This window comes from Anastrepha obliqua, chromosome 3, assembly GCF_027943255.1.
Source record: "Anastrepha obliqua isolate idAnaObli1 chromosome 3, idAnaObli1_1.0, whole genome shotgun sequence".
Taxonomy (NCBI): Eukaryota; Metazoa; Arthropoda; class Insecta; order Diptera; family Tephritidae; genus Anastrepha; species Anastrepha obliqua.
In genome coordinates, this window is record NC_072894.1 from 71,254,688 (window position 1) to 71,275,920 (window position 21,233).

At 35.9% G+C, this 21,233-nt stretch overlaps 1 protein-coding gene across 3 annotated transcripts in view; it reads right to left on the reverse strand.

The window, feature by feature from the left end:
- The window catches only part of LOC129240536 (G-box-binding factor), a 110,332-nt gene that overhangs the window by 31,471 nt on the left and 57,628 nt on the right, over positions 1 to 21,233 (reverse strand). For all 3 annotated transcript variants that reach the window (XM_054876396.1, XM_054876395.1, XM_054876394.1), the window contains one exon: positions 5,930 to 6,117. The gene's annotated coding sequence lies outside the window, so the exon portion shown is untranslated. The remainder of the gene's footprint in view (positions 1 to 5,929; positions 6,118 to 21,233) is intronic.

Consider the following 21,233-nt stretch of genomic DNA (forward strand, 5'->3'; position numbering starts at 1 on the left):
TACAATACAAACAATAGCAAAAAAGTAGTTGCACATTTTTTATTTTGCAAAAAAACAAGAAGCCAAAAATTTTTTCGAAATTCAATATTTCAAAAAGTGTATTTTTTGTTTTTTACTTTTTCCAAATCAAGAGGACACCTCAAACTTCAATTGAGCTGAATGCCCAGTAGCTAAAATCAGTTGTTTTTGAGTAATGAATTTTTGGTTAAAAACCTGTTTCGCACTTTTTGTTTTCGTGCAACTAATGACTATCAGTTTGAACCCAGAATTGGCGGCCGGCGTAGCCAAATGGGTTGGTGCGTGATTACCATTCGGAATTCACAGAGAGAACGTCGGTTCGAATCTCGGAGAAACACTAAATTAAGAAAAACATTTTTCTAATAGTGGTCGCCTCTCGGCAGGCAATGGCAAACCTCCGAGTGTATTTCTGCCATGAAAAAGCTCCTCATAAAAATATCTGCCGTTCGGAGTCGGCTTAAGACTGTAGGTCCCTCCATTTGTGGAACAACATCAAGACGCACACAAAAAATAGGAGGAGGAGCTCGGCTAAACAACCAAAAAGGGTGTACGCACGAATTATATATATATATATGAGCAATTAAAAAAAAAAATTTATATAAATAAAAAAATCGATTTTGAGCCGAAAAACAAAATTGCCGGTAAATCTTGAGAAAAATGTTTTTCGGGCGAACCAAAAAATACGTGTCTCATTATTTTGACCAGAGAGCAACATATTTGAGTTACATCGAAATCGAAGAACATGTCCCGAATAGCCCGGTTGAATTGAAATGGAAAGCATCTACTTCTAAATCGAGTGTTTTTATATATAAAATTAGCTTTTGAAAATATTTATTTCAAAAAATCGGCTAAGATCTTAGGGTGGTTTAAGCTCACCCACATCTTGACCTATTTATTATTATTTATCATATGTAGAAATGCTTATATCTAAAAAAAAAAGACTAATGAAGCTTCCAAAATAACATTGTAGAGTATTTTTTCAATATCTTTATTTCTTCGAAGGTTAACCCGTTTGCGTCCAACCCTTTTTTTACAAACATGAACATTTTTCCTTTCCGTGAAATAAATAATAAAAACGAATTATTTCATTATTTTACTAACTCCATCATATATAACTAGCATGTCGATATTGTTATTAGAAAAAATACTGCATTAGGCTGTGCTCATATTTGAGGAAGATTTATTTATTTTTTATTTTTGAACTTATACTCAAAAACAGGCTTAGCAATAAAAGGCCACTAATAATAAAATAGCTATTCAAACACACGCACGCATATTAAATTAATTGGCAATGGCTTGCACGTGCCAGACACCTTTGCAAATTATATGGCTAAGCTAAATGGAGTGTTTGCTAAAGAGTCTTCTCCACTGCACCTTCATTAAAATACTCACTATGTACATACGTATGTACGCACAACTGTCACAGCACGTTTTCTCTTGCGACCTGCACACTCAGCATTTTTGTTGTTGTTCTTGTTGCCAATTTCAGCACACAAAATTGCATGGCTACATCTTAGCAGTTTTGCTTCATGCGTTTTCATTTCCATGTGCTTTCTTTTACACAGCCATTTAATCGACTTTCAAAGTTTATTCAGCGGCAGCGTAAATTGGTTCGGGGTTTCAGACGTTTTATGCGTTTTCATACCAGATTATTTAGACTAAATATGTTTGTATTTAGTTAAGTGACAACAATTTTTGTCTACGTGTTTATTTTTTGCCATGTTATATATTTTTTGCTCACTATTTCTCCTCTTTGCGTCACTTCGTTGCCCAGAAGGAAGCAAAAGTCCTTGAAGTATTCGGTAGACGCCTCAAATTGCTTCCACTTTAGATATATTTGTACGATGCATAGCGCCAGTTGAGCCTGAAATTCACTCAGCTGAGTTTTGTACAATTATTTCTCCTACTTATTTCTCGATTTCTCGTTTTCTCGCTTACACTTTTTCTTCATTTGTATGTTATATACTTATACTTTACTCACTTTTTCTGTATTCGTGCTCTCGTCACTTTGCATTTGTGTTTGTGTCTGTTATTATTCAACGAAGGCATGCCACTACAGTAATTTGTTGTTGTTATTGTTTTCGGTTTGTTGTTTTCTTCTTTGATTTTTCGAAGTTTGCGGCTGTTTTTTTCTTGGGCTTGCATAATCGCTTAAGGAAATTATATCTCACGAAATCACACATTGGCTGAGAGGTATCCACTTGAATGGTACCCATTACGATCAAAAAGGAATGATTATCTCATAGTCAAAAATTGCTCGGATTCTTTTGAATATTGAAAAACCTCTATCAATTTGTTTCAAGAAAATAATTTCGTTTGAAAAGTACTAAAGTATGAAGTAGTCATAGTCGCAGGAAAATTGTAGTTTAACTACTTTCCCTTTCTTCTAGCAGCAGGAATTTTATCAGGAGAATCAAATTCAAAATTCAAATTTGAATTCAACAAAACATTTCTCAATTTCATAAACCTATTCCCCATGAAAAATATTTATATTTATTCTCTTCCTTCCTTTTGAAAATCCTCTCCTTTCATAATTTTCCTTATTTAAAAGTTTATTATATTTTACATCTACTTTCCTTCGTTCAAGTCTCTTTGCTTTGTTTATTTGATTTCTTTCATTTTGTTTGCTTTGCTTTTGCTTAAAAGCTCTTACAATTTTCTTCAAGGACGTCTGCAGTCTAATAGTCTGCGTCTCTTATTTCCGCGTGACTTAACTTATGTAGACGCATTCCTTTTGCATATTTTGGGTATGCTTAGAAATTTTGGTTACAAAAAAGTTAACGAAAGCGACGCCTCATTGCTTAGACGGATGTTGTTTAGGTGAACTTTTGTTAAGGAAATCGTATGCTTAGGCATGTATATATGTATATGTATAAAAATATATAATTTATGCATGCATTCCTATATTAGATTATTTCTACAGGTTTACATGGCTGTTTCGACGTGATGGACCCTTTTGTACCCCAAAATCGTGTTAAGCGCACAAAAATTTATTGGAAACCAGTCTTATATACAAAAAAAAGTGATTTTTGTAGATCTGTGGCATTAGTTAAAATTATAGGTCTGTGCCTGGCAACGAGCAAAATTCTGCTGCTAATCGGATACATTATTCAAGCTCGAAAAATTTAAGAACAAATTTATTTTATTAAAGTACGAACACATATGTACATAGGTAAGTGGTGAGCAAGCAGTTAAACTTCAAATGCCTTGATGGGCGTTGATTTTGATGAAATGCTTTTTCTCTTAATGTTACTCATACGCACTGCGGGACAGTGGCTTAGCACATGACTAAGGTATGGGTAGATGCATACATTTGTAGAACAATAGCAAGGCGCACAGTACAATGGTAGAGAGAAAAGATCAGCCAAACATTTTTAAGTGAGCGCTAATTTCATATATTTTAAGTAGATCAAGAATTTGATTAACGGAAATAAGGCAATTCAGCTGAAAGTGCGAACATCTCTTAAGTAAATAAATTATTGGAAAATTTAACCAAATTATCTTAAACTTACAATAATGTGTTGGTGCAATTAAGCATATTGGTCTATAAATCTCTGTATTCATCTATTTTTTGCTGCTTAGATTTATTTTCCTTATTTCGACATATATTTGAGCTTTTTTTAAAAGCAGCTAATGTCGAAAACTGCATAGCAATCCAATTATAAAACTCATGAGTATGCATTTATGTCTATATATCTATGCACAAATAAAGAACATGTACATATGTACATGCATATCAGCTTCGTATATGTATATGTATGTATTTTTAAAATCGAATCACCTCCATATATGTAAGTCTGTATGTATGTGCAATGTGTGCGTTAGCGTTTAAGTAAAAAGGCGCATGCGATACGGCACGTTATCTATGTCAAATGCAAGGCCAGACGCATAAATTGATTAATAAAAAGGCTTTTAAAAACGCTTTTTGGTGGAAAGTGGAGACTAATATGCGTTTGTAATTTACCTGTAGACAGCAAATAAAGGTATTTGCTAGTAGTCGGCATAACAAGCACACCAAAGTAAACAATTAAAGGATGTATGCATGTTTAAGTACATACATACATACTAAATGAGAATGTTTGATAACTACAATACTGGGAAATATGTATATATATGTATTAGCCATCCACATATTTGTATGCCCCTGTATGTATTTACGGATAAAGCCAGACAGAAGGTCATAAGCAACAATATGCTACATAAGTATGTACTTACATATAAACGTTGTAATCAAAATGCATATAAGTAAGTGTGTGTGTATTTCGATTTGCAAAACTTCAGACAACAATTTTTCCAATTCACTGGATCGCTTTTAAGTTAGCATGCATATATGTAAGTATGTATATGTACCACCATTAGCTATGCCTGTATTTATTTCAATAGGTTTTGGCAATACTTACATATATACATACTTGCAGTCATAAACGTAAGTCATGTCTGGCTGGATATGTATCCCTTTTTCACCTAATACTACATTCGCTTAGCTAAAAATCGCTGACGCACAAAGTATCCCCTTTTTTCTTTTACTTTTTCTCCATTTTTGTTTTGTCTACGAATAAAGCCATTAGCTTTGAACAAAAGAGGAAATTGAAGCATTAAAATTTTATTGTATGCCAAATTCGGGTAAGAATTGCACTTTGGTATAATTTGAATTGTTATTGCAGTGACAGTAGCTGGTGGATAATATTTCGCAATTCACGCACTAACATGCATACAGAAATATGTATGTAGTCATATACATGCATTTGTATACATACTCGTTTGTATATACACATTCTGGTATTGATAAAGCATTTGCTTAACTTTATTGTAAAATAGCTTTTGGATAATAATTTTGAATTTACCTGTGTTTACCTGTGCCTGCGTCATACGATAGATAACCTCGCACTTGATAATTGTATTACAGAACGTAAGATGCCTGGGGAGTTACCATGTAAAATGAATTCGATATTCACAAGAGCATAGGAAAATGTGTTTTCTAGTAGTGGTCGCTCTTCGACAGACAATGGCAAATTTCCAAGTGCATTTCTGCCGAATGGGTTGGTGCGTGACTACCATTTGAAATTCACAGAGAGAACGTTGGTTCGAACCCCGGTGAAAACACCAAAATTAAGAAAAACAGTTTTCTAATAGCGGTCGCCCCTCGGCAGGCAATGGCAAACCGCCGAGTGTATTACTGCCATGAAAAAACTCCTCATAAAAATATCTGCCATTGGAGTCGGCTTGAAACTGTAGGCAGCTCCATTTGTGGAACAACATCAAGACGCACACCACAAATACGAGGCATTTACAGCATTTCTGATTTGTATAAGTTAAAGAGAACGGGCTCTAAGTGGGTGGACTAATATGCAAGGAAACGCATTATCAATTGGTCAACTATCTAAGAACGAAGAACGTGACATTTCAGCCTCTCGAAAAACAAATAATACGCCTTTTCAGGCAGGACGTATCCTCATATAACGATTTTTGAAGGAGCTGTAGAGTAAGAAGGAGAACTGATTCAGTTCTTACTGTGCGAATGCAAACCATTTCGAAGAATGGGGTTCAGTTTACTAGGATACAACCTCTTGAGGATCAGAACATTGGCGAATAGTCTCTTGGAACGGTTAATCGTATCAGGCATGAATCAAGATAGGGCGGAAGAAATATTCCCTGATCCCAAAAAAAAAAAAAATATCTGTGTGAATTCTTGGTAAAACAGTACCCTAATATAACTTTGAAACTGTTAAGATGGAAATTGTGAAGTTGTTTCTGGAGAAATTTGTATTGTTAGAATTAATTTGAGAACTCATTATTTCAAAATCACCTTTATATTATCTATTATGAAAATATTTTAAACTTTAAAGAATTCCAGAAAAAATTTAGAAAGCTTTGATTTTAATATTATTATGTTTTTTTGTGGTTTACTTACGGGTACAGGATTGTCCGGCTCAGTGTGCAGAAGTGTCTGATCTTCGGGCAACAGTGGAATTGGTAATGTCAGAGCGACAGTGGCACGACGTTTCAGCGCCGTGACACGATAACAATTTATGGCAACAATCAAAACGCTGATGCATGCGACGCTCAATGAAATGCCAACTGCAATCAATAATATACGACCTGCAAAGGTACAAAGAGAAATAAACTGTGTAAGAGATATTACAAAATATGGGTAATTTTGCACAACTAAATACTAGGGAATTACTCTGAAATATTTATGCAATAATAAGTAAATAATGCAAGTTGCGTGATACACCATAGAATTCATCATACAGGCATTTATCAATAGCAGTTTTCCCAAAATTGGCGCGTTTTCTGGCCTGGCTCCATCACTAACATCGACCTTTGGGCATTAACGAAGTAAATACCCGTTCATCTTGACATCCGACGTCGAAAGTGGAAATGGATTCGCTACACACCGCGAAAATCATGTGGAGATAGTACAAAAGTAGCCCTAAACTGGAACCAGGAAGGCAGTCGGAGATATGGTAGGCCATCTAACACGTGGAGTCGACTAGTGGAAGCAGAAGCACTACAAGAAGGTCGCATTTGGCGACAAAACAAATTCTTAGCTTTAAATAAGGGAAGGGGGTATGTATAAATAATGCAGGTTGTTTATTTAATTATTATGTTGTTGCTAATGAGGTAAGGAAAGTCTCATTGCACCTTTTGGCCAATTTCTTCCCCCTGATGATCCAATTGTGTACATTTCAGGTTTAAATTAAGAGTATGACTGTAAGTACCAATCCCACCAAATATACAAAAAATGCAAAACTTCTTGACCGTAAATTCTGATTTGGCTACCGTTTGCGCCAGCTCATCTCGTTTTGATCACGACCATTAGTACTTGATGCTATCTCACGTAGTTCAAGCTCCCATGATACCCCCACATACATTCATATGTGTATACAGCGCTTCTTTTTGTGTCCAATTTTATTCAAGCGGTTTCAATATTTAGTTCGCTAGTATTAAAATTGATCGAACGAAATCCATGAAAATTGCGCTTGATTAGCTTTTAAAGCATTAGTACCATGAAAACTGTTACCGTTTTCAGCCACGAGGCTCGCTTTTAGCGAGCAAAAACTGTAAAAATGACTAAAACACTCTATAGGAAACAAAATGGTTTTTTTTTAGTACGTCAACTCCCAATGATTCGAAAAATTGTATAAAATCTAAATGTAAAAATTGTAACCTTTTAATGAATTTCTTGTAAACAACATTGTTACATATTTTGCTATGAATAGTTTTACCCACTAATGTATTGCGTGTTTGTTACCAAGCCAACATCGCAGAGCATTCGACTATTTGTTTGCAACTTTGTGGGCGAGTGAATGTAAAGACCTTGAGACGCCTTGCTCAAGCGTAGCGTGCGCAACGCCAGACATAAGGGCTAGACAGCCCGGCAACTAGCTAGCGAGGCAACAAAAATAAAAAACAACTACCAACCAAAACATGCATAGTTGCAAAGCAAGAAAAAGAAATGCGAGCATGTATTAGTTATAAAGGGTGTTAAAAAAAGTATGCAAAATATTTACGCCTTCGTCTTCGATTCGCCACTTCTCTTCTCGTTATGTGTGGGGTCTGCTCGCTCAACGCAAAACGCGCATATGAAAGCAAACACTGCAACAACAGCAAAACTGGTATGATTCCCTATATTCAATGCTATCAACTCTCTTCTGTGGTATTAGTAAGTTTCATTGCTAATACTCATTAAGCGCTTCCAAATAAATGTAGTTTTTTGGCGCTGCTAACATAAGTTTATGTAAATGTCAGTTGCTGCTAGCACAAGGCGAATCGAAGACGTCCAAAGCCTTAATAAATATGGGTACCATTTTGGAGGAATGCATATCTATTCTGTGTTTTCGCTCTTTTGTTACATGCATGTAATTGATTACACAATGGTTCTCATTTATGTGGTGCCGTTAGAGAACATTTTCATCAAACTATTCCACGTACGTGGGCAGGGCATGTACTAGCCTGAAAGGTTGCCTGATTCAAATGCTCTAGGTTTATGTCTTGGGTATATTTGAAATTATTAGTCGATGGTAAGCCTATAAACAGCCTTGACGAGCTTTAGCTAGGAATTAATTAAATACCAAAGAATCCACCCAGGAGATTTTAGAACTAAATCGAATGTCCTACAGGAAAAGACGTGCTTGCTTGGGAATAGAAAGTGGCCACTTTTGTACAACTTTTTTTCTTATTCTTTGCTTACTTGTACATGCCAAATAAACAGGTGATTGGAAATGAAATTTTCAGAAAAGAATAACTTGTCATATTTTTAAAATATTTAGCTCTCGGACCCATGCTCATTTGGATTTATTTGCTTTTTTCGGTGTATACTTATACTCTCACACTCTTAAATATTTTAGATTATTTTTTGATCACCCTGTAGAGAAGATAATGATAGAAATAAAATAGTTGCTTATACTTGCTACCACACTTGTCTTTATCGAGCTGCAGCATTCATTAGACATATTTAATACAATTTTCATTATTTTTGCGCGGTATAATGTATTATTTCCCAACTCAACCATGCATGCGCATATTCTGTACACACTTATATACATACATTTCCTCACATTTGCGTGATTTTCACAGTCACCTAAGCATAATACAATAAATAAAATGAAAATAGAAAAAAATATGGCCGATATTTATTTAACCATTTTTTTTGCCTTCACCACAGCAAATGGCTTGTAATCAGTTATGATTTTCAACAATACAGAATACAGCTGCAATGGCACAAATGCTAGCGGCACGGCATAGCGAACGACGTTGCCACGCTTAGTGGCTGGTGTTTGCTACATAAAGCTGCTGGCGTGTTGACAGCAACATTTGACACCCGCAATTGACACCTCATGCATCAACAGCAGCCGCAACAGTGTTGGCACCGATTGTAACTATAAAAGCTGTTTATACATATACTTATACATATACATACGTATGGTATGGATATGGTATGTAAATATGGTAAGCAGGTTTGTTGTTGCTTTTCTATACAATTATTGGCTTTTGTGTGGATTGTCTTTCCAGTTGTTTGACATTTCGAAATTAATGGAGTAAATTTGATTTATAATTTAGATTATGTGCAGAAAATTATTTTTAGATATTAATTTACTTACTTGAATTTTTTTAGTGGGCAACTGATATTAGATCTCAATAGAAAAATAAAATTAAGTCAACAATAATTTACGTATTCTATATATGTAAATCATGAACTGAAAATCGAGCTGATATAAATCTGCACTTATTTGACTTAAACGGATTTTGCCTGGTATTTCAGAGAAAACCGAATATTTTCATTCAACTTTATTGAGATGGATTCTTAAGGCTATGGCTCCCGGTGCATCGAAATTCGCTCTCCATAAGCAGGCATATCACTGATGATCGCCAATGCACCACCGGTGGTAAATTTCTGATCCTTATACTTTCGGTTCTCCTTCTACAGTGGGAAGAGTATAAGGGAACTTACAAATAAATATATTTTATTCCATAGAAAACAAAGCAATTGGTCCATGAAAAGTAATCAATTCAAAACGATTTGATCGCCAGTGATACACTGGCATATGGAGCACGATTTTTGCTCTGATCAGCAGTGATGCATTGGCCTTGAATGATTATTATTTTAAGTTTTGCATGAGAATCTAGGAATTTAGGGATTAACAGGGAAAAAGTGCTAAGTCGGGTTGAGTTGTTTTGTTAGGTGAATGGCTGATCAACAATAAACTCACTTAGACCAAAGTTGATTGTTTCAGAAGCTACTCTTGATGCACCCTTGTAATTACTGTTTCGTGACCTTGATGCGTATGAAAAAATTGTGACTTACGAATTTACGTGACTAGCCTAATAACGCTAATAATTTCTTTAACATACTAAGATGATATGTGAATGTTCTTCTTTTTTATTAAAGAGCGCGCCAATATTATATTTATATGAAAATTAACTGTTTTTGCTTTTTAATATTCTTAAAGAACTCAAAAGCTTTCGCTGAGAGTTATTTATTATTGGTTAGGGAAATTTAATTCGTCCATTGCAACACCGCCCAAAAGGCAATTGATTTTTATGAGCAACTCTTTCAGGGCAGAAATACACTCGGAAGTTTGTTATTGCTTGATAAGTGGTTACCGTTTTATTATTATAGAATCGACTTTTTTACAGTTCGATATTTAGTGTTTCCACGGCGACTAAGGCCGTCATAAGTCATCTACAAGCGTACTAGAAAACAGCTAGAAACGTCTTCTGAAAATTATTGAGGTTGAATTAGTTTTAAAGGTGACACACAGATGGCGCTATTTATCACTTTATCGCGTTGGCAATACTGAGTATATATTCATGACAAAGCCTCATCCCTAGGTTTTGTTTATCAGTATCTGTCATTTCGCTGAAGTATAAACAACGCAGTGTTTTCGTGCTCCGAGTATGTCAACTTTCGTGCCGTCGAAACGCAATTTGCGGGAAGCTTTGCTTTTCTGCTTCAATTTGAAAAAAAATACAGCCCAAGCCCGTGAATTGCTGCAGGAGGCCTACCCAGACCATACTCCGTCGATTTCAACATGTGAGTACTGGTTTCGACGATTCAAAAGTGGTGATTTTCACACCGAAGACAAGGAGCGTCTTGGCCAGCCCAAAAAGTTCGACGACGCGGAATTGGGGGAATTGGTAAACGAGGACTCGTGCCAAACCCAAGAAGAGCTTGCTGAATCATTGGGCGTTGATAAATCAACCGTTTGCAAGCGTCTAAAAGCGATGGGAATGATCCAAAAGCAAGGACATTGGGTCCCGTACGAGTTGAAGCTGCGCGACATCGAACGGCGATTTTTTACGTGCGAATCGCTGATCGAGCGACAAAATCGGAAGGGTTTTTTGCATCGGAAGGGTTTTTTGCAAAACGCAAAAAATCATGGGGTTTGCTCGGCCACGCATCAACGTCGACGGCCAAGCAGAATATTCACGGCAAGAAAATCATGCTCTGCATTTGGTGGGATCAGGTCGGCATCGTATATTTTGAGCTGCTCCAACCGGGCGAAACAATCACGGGGGATCGTTACCGACTGCAATTGATGCGTTTAAGCCGGGCATTGAAAGAAAAACGGCCGGAAACGGTAAAAAGGCACGACAAGGTTATTTTGCAACATAACAACGCTCGGCCGCATGTTGCTCAACCTGTCAAAAAATACCTTGGAACGCTTGGCTGGGAAGTGTTACCCCACCCGCCGTATAGTCCAGACATAGCTCCCTCCGATTATCATTTGTTCCGGCATATGAGTCTCGATTTGGCGGACCAGCGGTTCTCCTCGTACGAGGCTACCAAAATATGGGTTGAGTCATGGATAGCCAAGCAGCGGCCAGAATTTTGGAGAAACGGCATCCGGAAATTGCCCGAAAGATGGGCGAAAGTTGTAGCTAGCGATGGCCAATACTTCGAATAAAATATTTTGTACCGTTTTTTCACAATAAATCCCCAAATCTTCGAAAAAAACCTTTAAAACTAATTCAACCTCCCAATATTATACACTTTATGCATTATTTGCTTGCAATAATAACGGAGGAACACAATTCCAAATAATCCCACGCAATTATGGCACTAATTCCAGCACTCACTTTTGCATTACTGATACTTTGAACCACTCATTTCAAACTCAAACCCATTGTTAGTAATACATATTACGCAATTTTCCATATCGGCAATTTATCACAAGTATTGCAAGTTTCTTGAACCAAAGAGTTTCTTAATTAATGACATATTGACACTAATTCCACAGCCAGACACTATGCAGCTCTATGCGGATATCCACACAAATGGTGTGGTTTCACTGTCGATTTCGAAAGAAGAACACACACTCACATACACATACGTATAACTATAAGTGCCCGATTAATTCACTCATCGATATTGATTATATCATTTCCCTTAATTACCAAATGGCGCAGGCTAAATATTTTTGTTTTTGTTGAGCTTTCGTCTCCTTGAAAAAATAAAAATTGTGCTTCTAAATTTAAAAACCACAAATACTCGATTCAAAAGAAATTGCACTCCACGCTTTGGTTTGCCGACTGTTGCCTTTCTACGGGCATTTTTGTTCTTTTATATGGTTCTCCTCATTTATATGTAGGGGTTTTTTCGTTTTTTTGCAACTCATGGAATTCTGCAAGTGGATACTCACTTGAATTTATTGCCAGAAAATTACAAAATAGCTAACTGAGTTTATAGGAGAAAGGAGTGGGTTGTCTGCTGGGTGCGGTAAGTGCTTGTCTTAAGGCTAGACAAGTAGACAGCCACACATACACATATGTATGTGTGTGTGTAAATGCGGACATGACTTACACGAGCCATGCAACAGAGATAACAGCTGCGACACACAAGCAAACAATTGATTGGCTGCAGACGGGTAAAGCGTCAAATCGACAAAGCGCCAGCCAGACAACAGCCGGTGGTACATATGTGTGTATATGTGTGTACACATACACGTGGGTAAGCTTTGCAGCTTATGGGCACGTATACGCCGTGTAACAGGGCCATGAAAGAAGAAACTGTAAACAAAAAGCCTGTTAAGCAAACGAAGAAATAAAAAAAAAACACTAATCATGTTGGAAAATAGTTTCACAAGCTTGCTATTATTGTTGTGTCTGATGAACGGATTAAATGAATTTCTGTAACGCTAACCTAAAAAATGCTTGTAAATCAGTATTACCAGAATGTGTGCAGTCCAAAGTGCGATGCGCCAGCGATAAGGCCACGGTAATGAGTGTGTGAGTGTGTGCTCGTGTGCGAGAGGGTCAGCGAAAGAGTGCACGAGTCTATTTTTTTATGTATACGAGCGTATGCGCATACGAAAGAGAGCGAATGATAAAGTGAAACAATACTCGAAATACATATGTATGTACGTTATTTTCGATGCGTTTACATATATTTTAAACGCACTCAATTAGTCAGCAACTGAACCACCGCCACACTTCGCTCCTCACCGCCTTGCTGGATCGTGTGACTTTTTATGTGCATAGTCGTGTGTATGCATGGTCGGATTAATGATCGCACTGCACTTGAGTCACCATAAAAGTCACCTGTTTACCTGCCTGACTGCCTGTTTGTCTGTCTGTCTGCTTTTCTACCTGTTTGGCTAGTCTATAACACTCCCGCTATGCCGCACTGCGCTCACCTGTCTGCGTTCGGTGATCGTTCAAGTTGCAGTGACAGAGCGCAGACAGGCGAGAGCGGGCAGTCGCGGTGTGAATTGATGGCGGCGATTAATTTCAGTGGCGTTACTCACGTTCGGCCACCTATGTATACGCTATTTGTTAATGGCACACAAACTCTAAGCGTATTAACTAAATATGAATGAGTGCGTGTGCGCCAACGTTTGATTAATTGTTCAAACAAGAAAAGCAAACACAACATATATTGTACTTACTTGTAAGTGGAAATTTCTTAGTAATTATTTTTATTACATATAATTTGGTGGATCGTTTTAGTCGGGCGCTGTTCAATGCTTTATAGCCATATAAATATAATATTATTGAGTTTATATCGTAATTCTTTTGCAAGTGGAATCGTATAAGCTTCCCACGTGACTAATTCCTGAGAAGAAGAAAAAACTGAGGTTGAAATACATACATACATGTACTTATAATTATTTTGGCATAATGTTCATGTCAGCTTTGAGTCTGAACCTGCAATAGGTGGTGAGCAGGATTACTATGATTTCGGTGCTTTGAAATAATAAGTAATAATCTTACCCTTGTTTATATCTAGGTTTTTTTATTAAAACAATTTATGTAAACAACGTACATTTATTTATATAGTACGTTTGGGTCTTTTTATGAGGTTTTCCAAAGGTTTTGCAGAGGTTTTCATTGCATTTTTTGGTTTTGGGTAAAATATGGATACAATTTTGTTTATTTAATTACAACTTAAATAAAAATCATTTTGCTTGCTTTTAAATGGAAAAAGGTATTGTATACTACCTCACTGGACTTTTTGTGCAGTTTTATGGAATTTTTACATGGAGTATTTGAATACATATTTTTTATGAGGAGCTTTTTCATGGCAGAAATACACTCGGGGGCTTTGCATTACCTGCCGAGAAGCGACCGCTATTAGAAAACACTTTTTCTTCATTTTGGTCTTTCACCGAGATTCGAACCCACGTTCCATTTGGCTATCTATTTAGAACAACATCAAGATGCACGTCACAAATAGGATGAGGAGCTCGGCCAAACAACCGAAAAGGGTGTACGAGCCCATTATATATACATATATATTTATTTGAATGTATAAGGTTTTTGAAAATGCTGGAATGCATCATCTTTTCTAGGCAAATGTACTTTGTGCAAATGAAATGAAGGAATGACTTAGTGTTGAGGTTAGATTATTTTAGTTAGGAATACCTGTCGAAATTTTATAAGAACATCTATGCATACTCGAATAGGAATAATATTATTTAGAATAAATAAAAAAAAAATTGTCTCAGAAATCCTGCCTATTTGATTTGAGGAGAAACACACAATAAAAACCTCTCAAGATTTGATATTAAAATTGAATTGTAATTGGGACACAATAATACACATTACTCATAAATAATACACATTACACATATAAAAAATTACAAATTAAAATAAATACTGTAACACGCATTTTTATGACTCACTGTATGCTAATGTTTGCAACACATTAGTCGCGAATGTCGAATTTTCTTTGCCAATATTCGCTGTAAAAAAATAAAATACGAGTTCAATAAGGTGACGTCGCTATAGCAGCTAATTTGCTGTCAAAGTGCCCAGCTTTTTTGTTACTGCCATTTTTGTTATCATATTGTTTACATTCTCACTAACAATTAAACTACCGAATTGCGAAAACAAAGTACATGCAAATGATGCTATTGCTCAAGCGAAGTTAACTTTTATGAATTCGCTTTAGTATATGCGATTGAGCGATATGCTCACAACGACGAAATCCGCCATACACGAAATTCAAAAATATAACATTTTGGTAAAAGCCATTATTGCTGTTATTTGTAAAAATTTAACCCTATCGAAAGCTTTTTTGTGTTCTTGTTGAACGATGTATTTTTTTATGTTCCTCTTATTTAATAAAAATTTTCTATTTTCCCTTTATGAACTGTAACGTCATCTAAAATCAAATACAAGTTTGTTGTTGACATATTTGCGTTATAATTGTGCTTAAGTAAGCGAATTTGCGCCATTCGCCGGAATTGTGTTCGCGCTATAATTTATTAAAAACTTGTTTCATTCATTCACCTCATTCGAGTTTGACTACTCATTTTTGATATTTATGCATGCCTGTGTATGTCTATATACATACATGTGCATGCGTATGAGTGTCTGGCGACGTCAGTATTTGCGTCAGCGTGCCAGTTTCTTGTCGAGTATTTCCTGTATTACATCGTGAACGTCCATAGATCAGGTAGTTTGAACTTGTGTCTCAGCCTAAGCAATTACAATAGTTGATAGGCTGGAGTTGTTTTAGAAGCATATGTATGTATGTATAAAGGTATGTTCACCATAACAAATTTGCATGTGTAATTAAACGAGCAATAAAACGTCTGGTGGATCAGGCAAGCAATCAACCAAGCGTATATCTAATATTAAACTTTACACTCACTTCCCATTAGGAAATGTGAGCCCTCCGCAATGTAGGTACGTCGAAGATATTTCTCTTCACGGGGTAGTCCATTTCCTTTTAACACACTTTGTCACTGAGTATTCTCTCTCACCGACTGCTTAATTTCTATGGAATACAAAAGTTTTGGAGAGTCCAAAGAGCTTAATTTAAATTTTTGTTTCGCTCCAACCAGTTTTTAATAAATTTAATCAAATAAAAATTAATTCAAAAAATTTCTGCTGACTCGTGTGTTTGCCCTAGTAATATACTGGTGTTTTGAAGGTGGATATGTGAGGTCTCAATCGCAGTAGTTGACATTCGTTTGAACCGTCAAGATCATTTTTTATCTGACGTCAAAAATGTCTACGTTCATCCTAAAAGAACAGCATTTGCGGGAGGTCATGCTATTATCTTTTAAAGAAAAGTGCAGCTGAAACGTGTTGTATATTGATCAATATTTACGGTAATTACGCTCCATCAGATACAACTTGTAAAGAGTGATTTCGACGCTTCCAAAGTGGTAATTGCGACGTGATTGCCATCGTAAAAAATTCGAAGATACTCAACTATAACAATTATTGGATAAAGACGTATGTCGAACCCTTGATGGTATGCCTAAAGAGTTGGATGCTGACAGAGCAACCGGTGATAAACGTTTGCAAACGATGGGAATGGTTCAGAAAGCAGATAACTGGGTGCCACATCAGTTGAAGGAGAGGGATATCGAGAAACGCTTGGCGACGCTTCTTGAACGGCAGAAAAGAAAAGGCAAAGACAAATCGATCTATTATGATAACTCTAAGCGTCGACACACATACACTCTTATATATATACAAATTTAATAACACTCCGTGTATACATATCTGATAAAAAGCTTAAGGTATGTCAAATAAATCTCCCTGCAAAAAAGTTTAAAAACGGAGGAGGAGTCTCTTGTCTCCATTTTGTATGAGACAAAACCTATATACACATGTAATATGGTTTGAATTTGAAATGATAGTTGGAACTTAACTTTATTATTTATATGCACATATTTTTCCCGCTATTCACACCTCTCGGGAGCATAAGGCCTTGACAAGACTCAGTCTTACGTTGGTTTCGTTAATCTGTTTTTGATTTCTAACAGGGTAGCCTGCCGCTACCAGTGGGAATGCCCACCTGTCGCTTAGGAACAACGCCTTCTTATTGCTTGGAGCGCCATCTGTATTTCACATTTTTCTGGCAGAAGGATCGCACAGATGGTTAAGAACTGCACTAAATTTCCTGTGCCTGCGCTATTACCGCGGTCGCCCGCTTCCTCTTGCTTGCGCCACTAGTGCAATGTATAACTGTGTGTTTTTCTTTGTTTTTTGCTTTTTTAGGCAGCCACAATGCAAATAATGCGCAGACTATTGTGCGGGAGTAAGAATGGAAAGGATAAGTTTTTGAGGTCGAGGAATGGAATTGGAGGATTTTGTTTTTTTTGTTTAGAAACAGGGAAAGTAGGTAAATTTGAAAAAGTGCGAGGCGAGAGCTTCACTCAAGCTTTTTGAAAAAAGCGAAAAGGGAATAGGAAATTTTAAAACTCCTCGATAAATTATAAGGAATCTACCCATTTTACTTCCAAGTTGAAGCATTCCGCATTTTCCAAGAGGGTTTTACACAAGTCTAGCTGCGTAAGTACTTAAGTGCGTGTGCGTGTATGTGTGTTAATGACTTTCCAACAAGCTTAGCTAAGCATACCGTAAAGCTACGATATTGGAGAAAAATGATAAAAAAATTTAAAAGTAGCATCTAGTTTGTATAAATGAATTGACGCATTTGTTTCAATAAATGTTATTAGAGCTAACAAACATATATTAGTGTGTATATATATACATATATGTTCATATGTGTATATGGCATCTACAAAGTCTCGTATTTTATTTAAATAAACTATTTTGCGTAAAACTGTGTTGCTTTTTACTCTAGCACTTGCCATGTCTATGTGCGTATATGCTTGCAGGCTTGTATGGACATACATATGTGTGTATGTATGTCTGTGCGATCACAGCTCATTTGCCATTCCTCAACCAATTCCGTTGTCTGCTACCACGTCTAGACGTCTATATGTGCTGACATTGTTTTATTATTATTATATACATATGAATGTACTTATGTATGTGCGCACAAAAACGCTGTCTCCTTTTATTTGTTTAGGTTTCTAGCTGCTTGTTTTTTGCTGGTATTTTAATTTTATAATTTAGTTTTTGCATTCACTGCTACTGACTCGGCAACAATTGTTTTCAGACAACCCAAAATTTTTAATGGCAAAAGAGTCAAAAAATAAAAAGAAAACAGAAACAAATCGAGAACAAAAAAATAAATGAATGAAAGAATATAGCACATACGCATGTATATAAATATTGTTTATTTCTCTAGATAGACAATTCTTCATTTATGCACTAATGATCAAGCCATTACGCCCCTGTAGGGAAGAATTTTCGCTAAGTGTGGAGCCAAGTAGCGGATTTGGGATCATGACGCGTTTGCGATTGATCTTCCTTCAAATAGATATGTATGTATGTATGCATGTCGTTATTGGATCTAAAAATATATTTGACATATTTGGCTCATTAATTGTATAATCTTTCGAAATTTTTCAGATCTTGCAAGCTTTCCAGCATGCGGATATTAATTGCATTGCCCACTAATCGAATATTTATCAGAATAATGTTAGGAATCATTTGTATAAGAATAAATATAACTATGCTACTTTATCATCAAAATAAAGCGATAACAAGTAGAACACTTTTTAATTCAACTGATATTTTGATCAATATAGAATTTTACGAAGTACTGTTATCAACTAAAACAATAAGACGCCAATGAGCATAAAATATCTTATTTAGTATAGTTAATTTGAATTAATTTATTATCTTTCTCTCCTTTTTGACTAAATAGTCCATATATAAAATATTTATGAAAGGTAGAAACAGTAAATCATTGCTATAATTATTGGATCCAGTACTAAATTCCATGTGTAATGGCAAAAAGTGTAAGATTTGCTGTTACTTCGCAGCACAGATTTTTTGTAAGGCAAGAGAAATTCTATCTTCAAAGCATTATTCATTGAAGGTTCGTTTGCTTTCTTATATTTTTTTATGCTTTTTTTCGTTTCCAATTATCTTAATATTTCAAATATAGATCTTCATATTCAAAAAATTGTGGTTGCATTCAACTGTGATATATAGTAAGCTGAGAATGGGATGAGCTGGGATTTTAGTTGTAAGTACAAGAAAGACTGCGGATTCAGTATGATCGGCTTCTCCTCAATATCATGTTAGAAACGATAATTAAATATACATACGTGCATTGACAGAATATGTACGATCTTCTAAAAGTCCATGAACTCTTGTTTTGCGTAGATGATATGCTTCTTCTTGTTAGCTCAAAAAACATATTTAGAAAAATGAAAATATGTGTGAAATTAACAACAATCTCTTGGCTATGAGAAAACAAACACTAGTCTACCTAGAAATTCGATAGCGAAAGAGGAAATGGACTGCCGATACTTAACGGAAACCCAATAGAGACATTTCCAAGTTGGTCTCAATTTAGAAAGTTCCCCAAGACCTTGGACTAATGAAACATGCAACTGTGTATATTGTACTGAAACCCCGACACCTTTAGTATGATTGCCGATGTGAATTAATTAATCGGAGTAAATATACAGGCTGTGTCTATTGTGGGCCCAATTCAGTCATTTCCGTTTACTTTTAGTTGGTGAGTCAATGAGCCCATATACTACCTTACTGGTACCCACTTGCTGAAATAACAGTAGTTATGAATTATAAATGTTTTACATGTTGTTACAACAGGTTTTTTCGGCAGGGACACCCCTGTATATGTAAACAAAATTTGTAAACTTACATTTGCACAATGCATTCTACATACAAGGTGAAGTCCAAAATAAACAAGACTGGTGTCATAAAAATGTTTTTGATGGCGCCATTCTTTTAATGAGTTAGTGACTGGGAAGATACATTCCTAGCTGACCTCCAGTGAAAGTTTGGTGACATTCGGTTCAGGGGAAAGCGAAGTTAATGCGTCTAAAGTGTCAGTATGTTTGTGTCATCGGTACAAACATGAGTTTCGAACCCAGAGCTAATATCAAATTTTGTTTTAAAATCGGTAAAATGTTTACCGAACTATTTGAATTGATGAAAAAAGTGTATGGCGATGATTATCTATTTCGTGCCAGAGTTCATGAGTGGTTCACACGTTTCAGAGATGTCCTCACAGCACATAAATGAGAATAAACATACGGGTCGCCCAAAATCAGTAATCACCGAAAACTCCATCGAAATTGTTGATAAATTTATCGAAAATGAACCAAAATCATCGTTGAAATTCATTCAATCGGAGTTGAATTTCTCCAAAACATCGATTTATTGCATTTTAAGAAGGAGGAAGCTGGCGCTTATTGCATGATAATGCACCATCTCATCGGTCCACCCTTATGACAGATTCTTTGACTAGAAATCGCATTTTAACTATCAATCAGTCACCACATTCCCCTCCCTGTGACTTCTACCTATTCGAAAAATTGCATTTGGCCATGAAAGGAAAACGTTTAGAGGCCATCAAAAGACTTCTACCGATATCCTGAAGGGCATTCCGGTCAATGACCTGAAACACTCTTTCGAAAAGCTTTTAGATTGCGTAAAACATTGTATCGAGGCCAGAGTATACTATTTTGAATAAATAAACTCGAAGTTATCAGAATAAGACTCCTGTCGTTTCTATTTTAGCTCAGTCTTGTTTATTTTGGACTTCACCTTGTATATACAATACGAGTACATATGTATATGCATCTATTTGAATGCTTAAATGCCGCTTTATTGCCACATGCCAATGCATACATACACACACTTTTATACATATGTATGCACATAGTTTATGCATTACTTTTCCGCAATGAAAGCTATTTGTTTTACCGCAGTTGCTGTTGTTATTATTGTTTTAATTGTCTGCATACCAGTTAGGCGCATTTATTTTATCGTGGGTTTGTCTGGGATTTTTTGTTTGCAAATTAAACGCACACAACATTCCCACTACTGTCTAAATGTGTATGTAGTAGGATGTATGTATGTATGCACATGCACCTTAATGTCTAATTAATGACCGCTGGTTGTTCGACCGTTTGCCTTGTGTGATTTGAATTCTTTTCTACTCTTCTACCCTACGGTGCCTTTTGTTTTTAGTATTTTTATTCAATCGGCTTTATTTGTCTGTTCGTAATTTCTTTTAAATTGTTTAAATAAACATTTCTAAATAACTGCGTCTGCGGTTGGCCGTAAATTCATTTCACAAAGCTCAAATCCATCGAATCATAGCGGTGCTTCGTTAGATTTTCAATTTCCTAGACTTAACAATAATAATGAGTTTTTCAAGTATTTACTATGCATAACCATTTGGTCAGCTACCTGAGCTATACCTATAAAATTTAGTATTTTTTGTTTGTTTTACAGTAAGTAATTTGCATAAATTTGCGACACGTGCCGTTTCTAGTTGCAATAATTTGAATATTTAATTCTTAGCGCTCAAAGTAAACAACAATCGGGATCATGTATAGAATTAAAGTTCACATTTT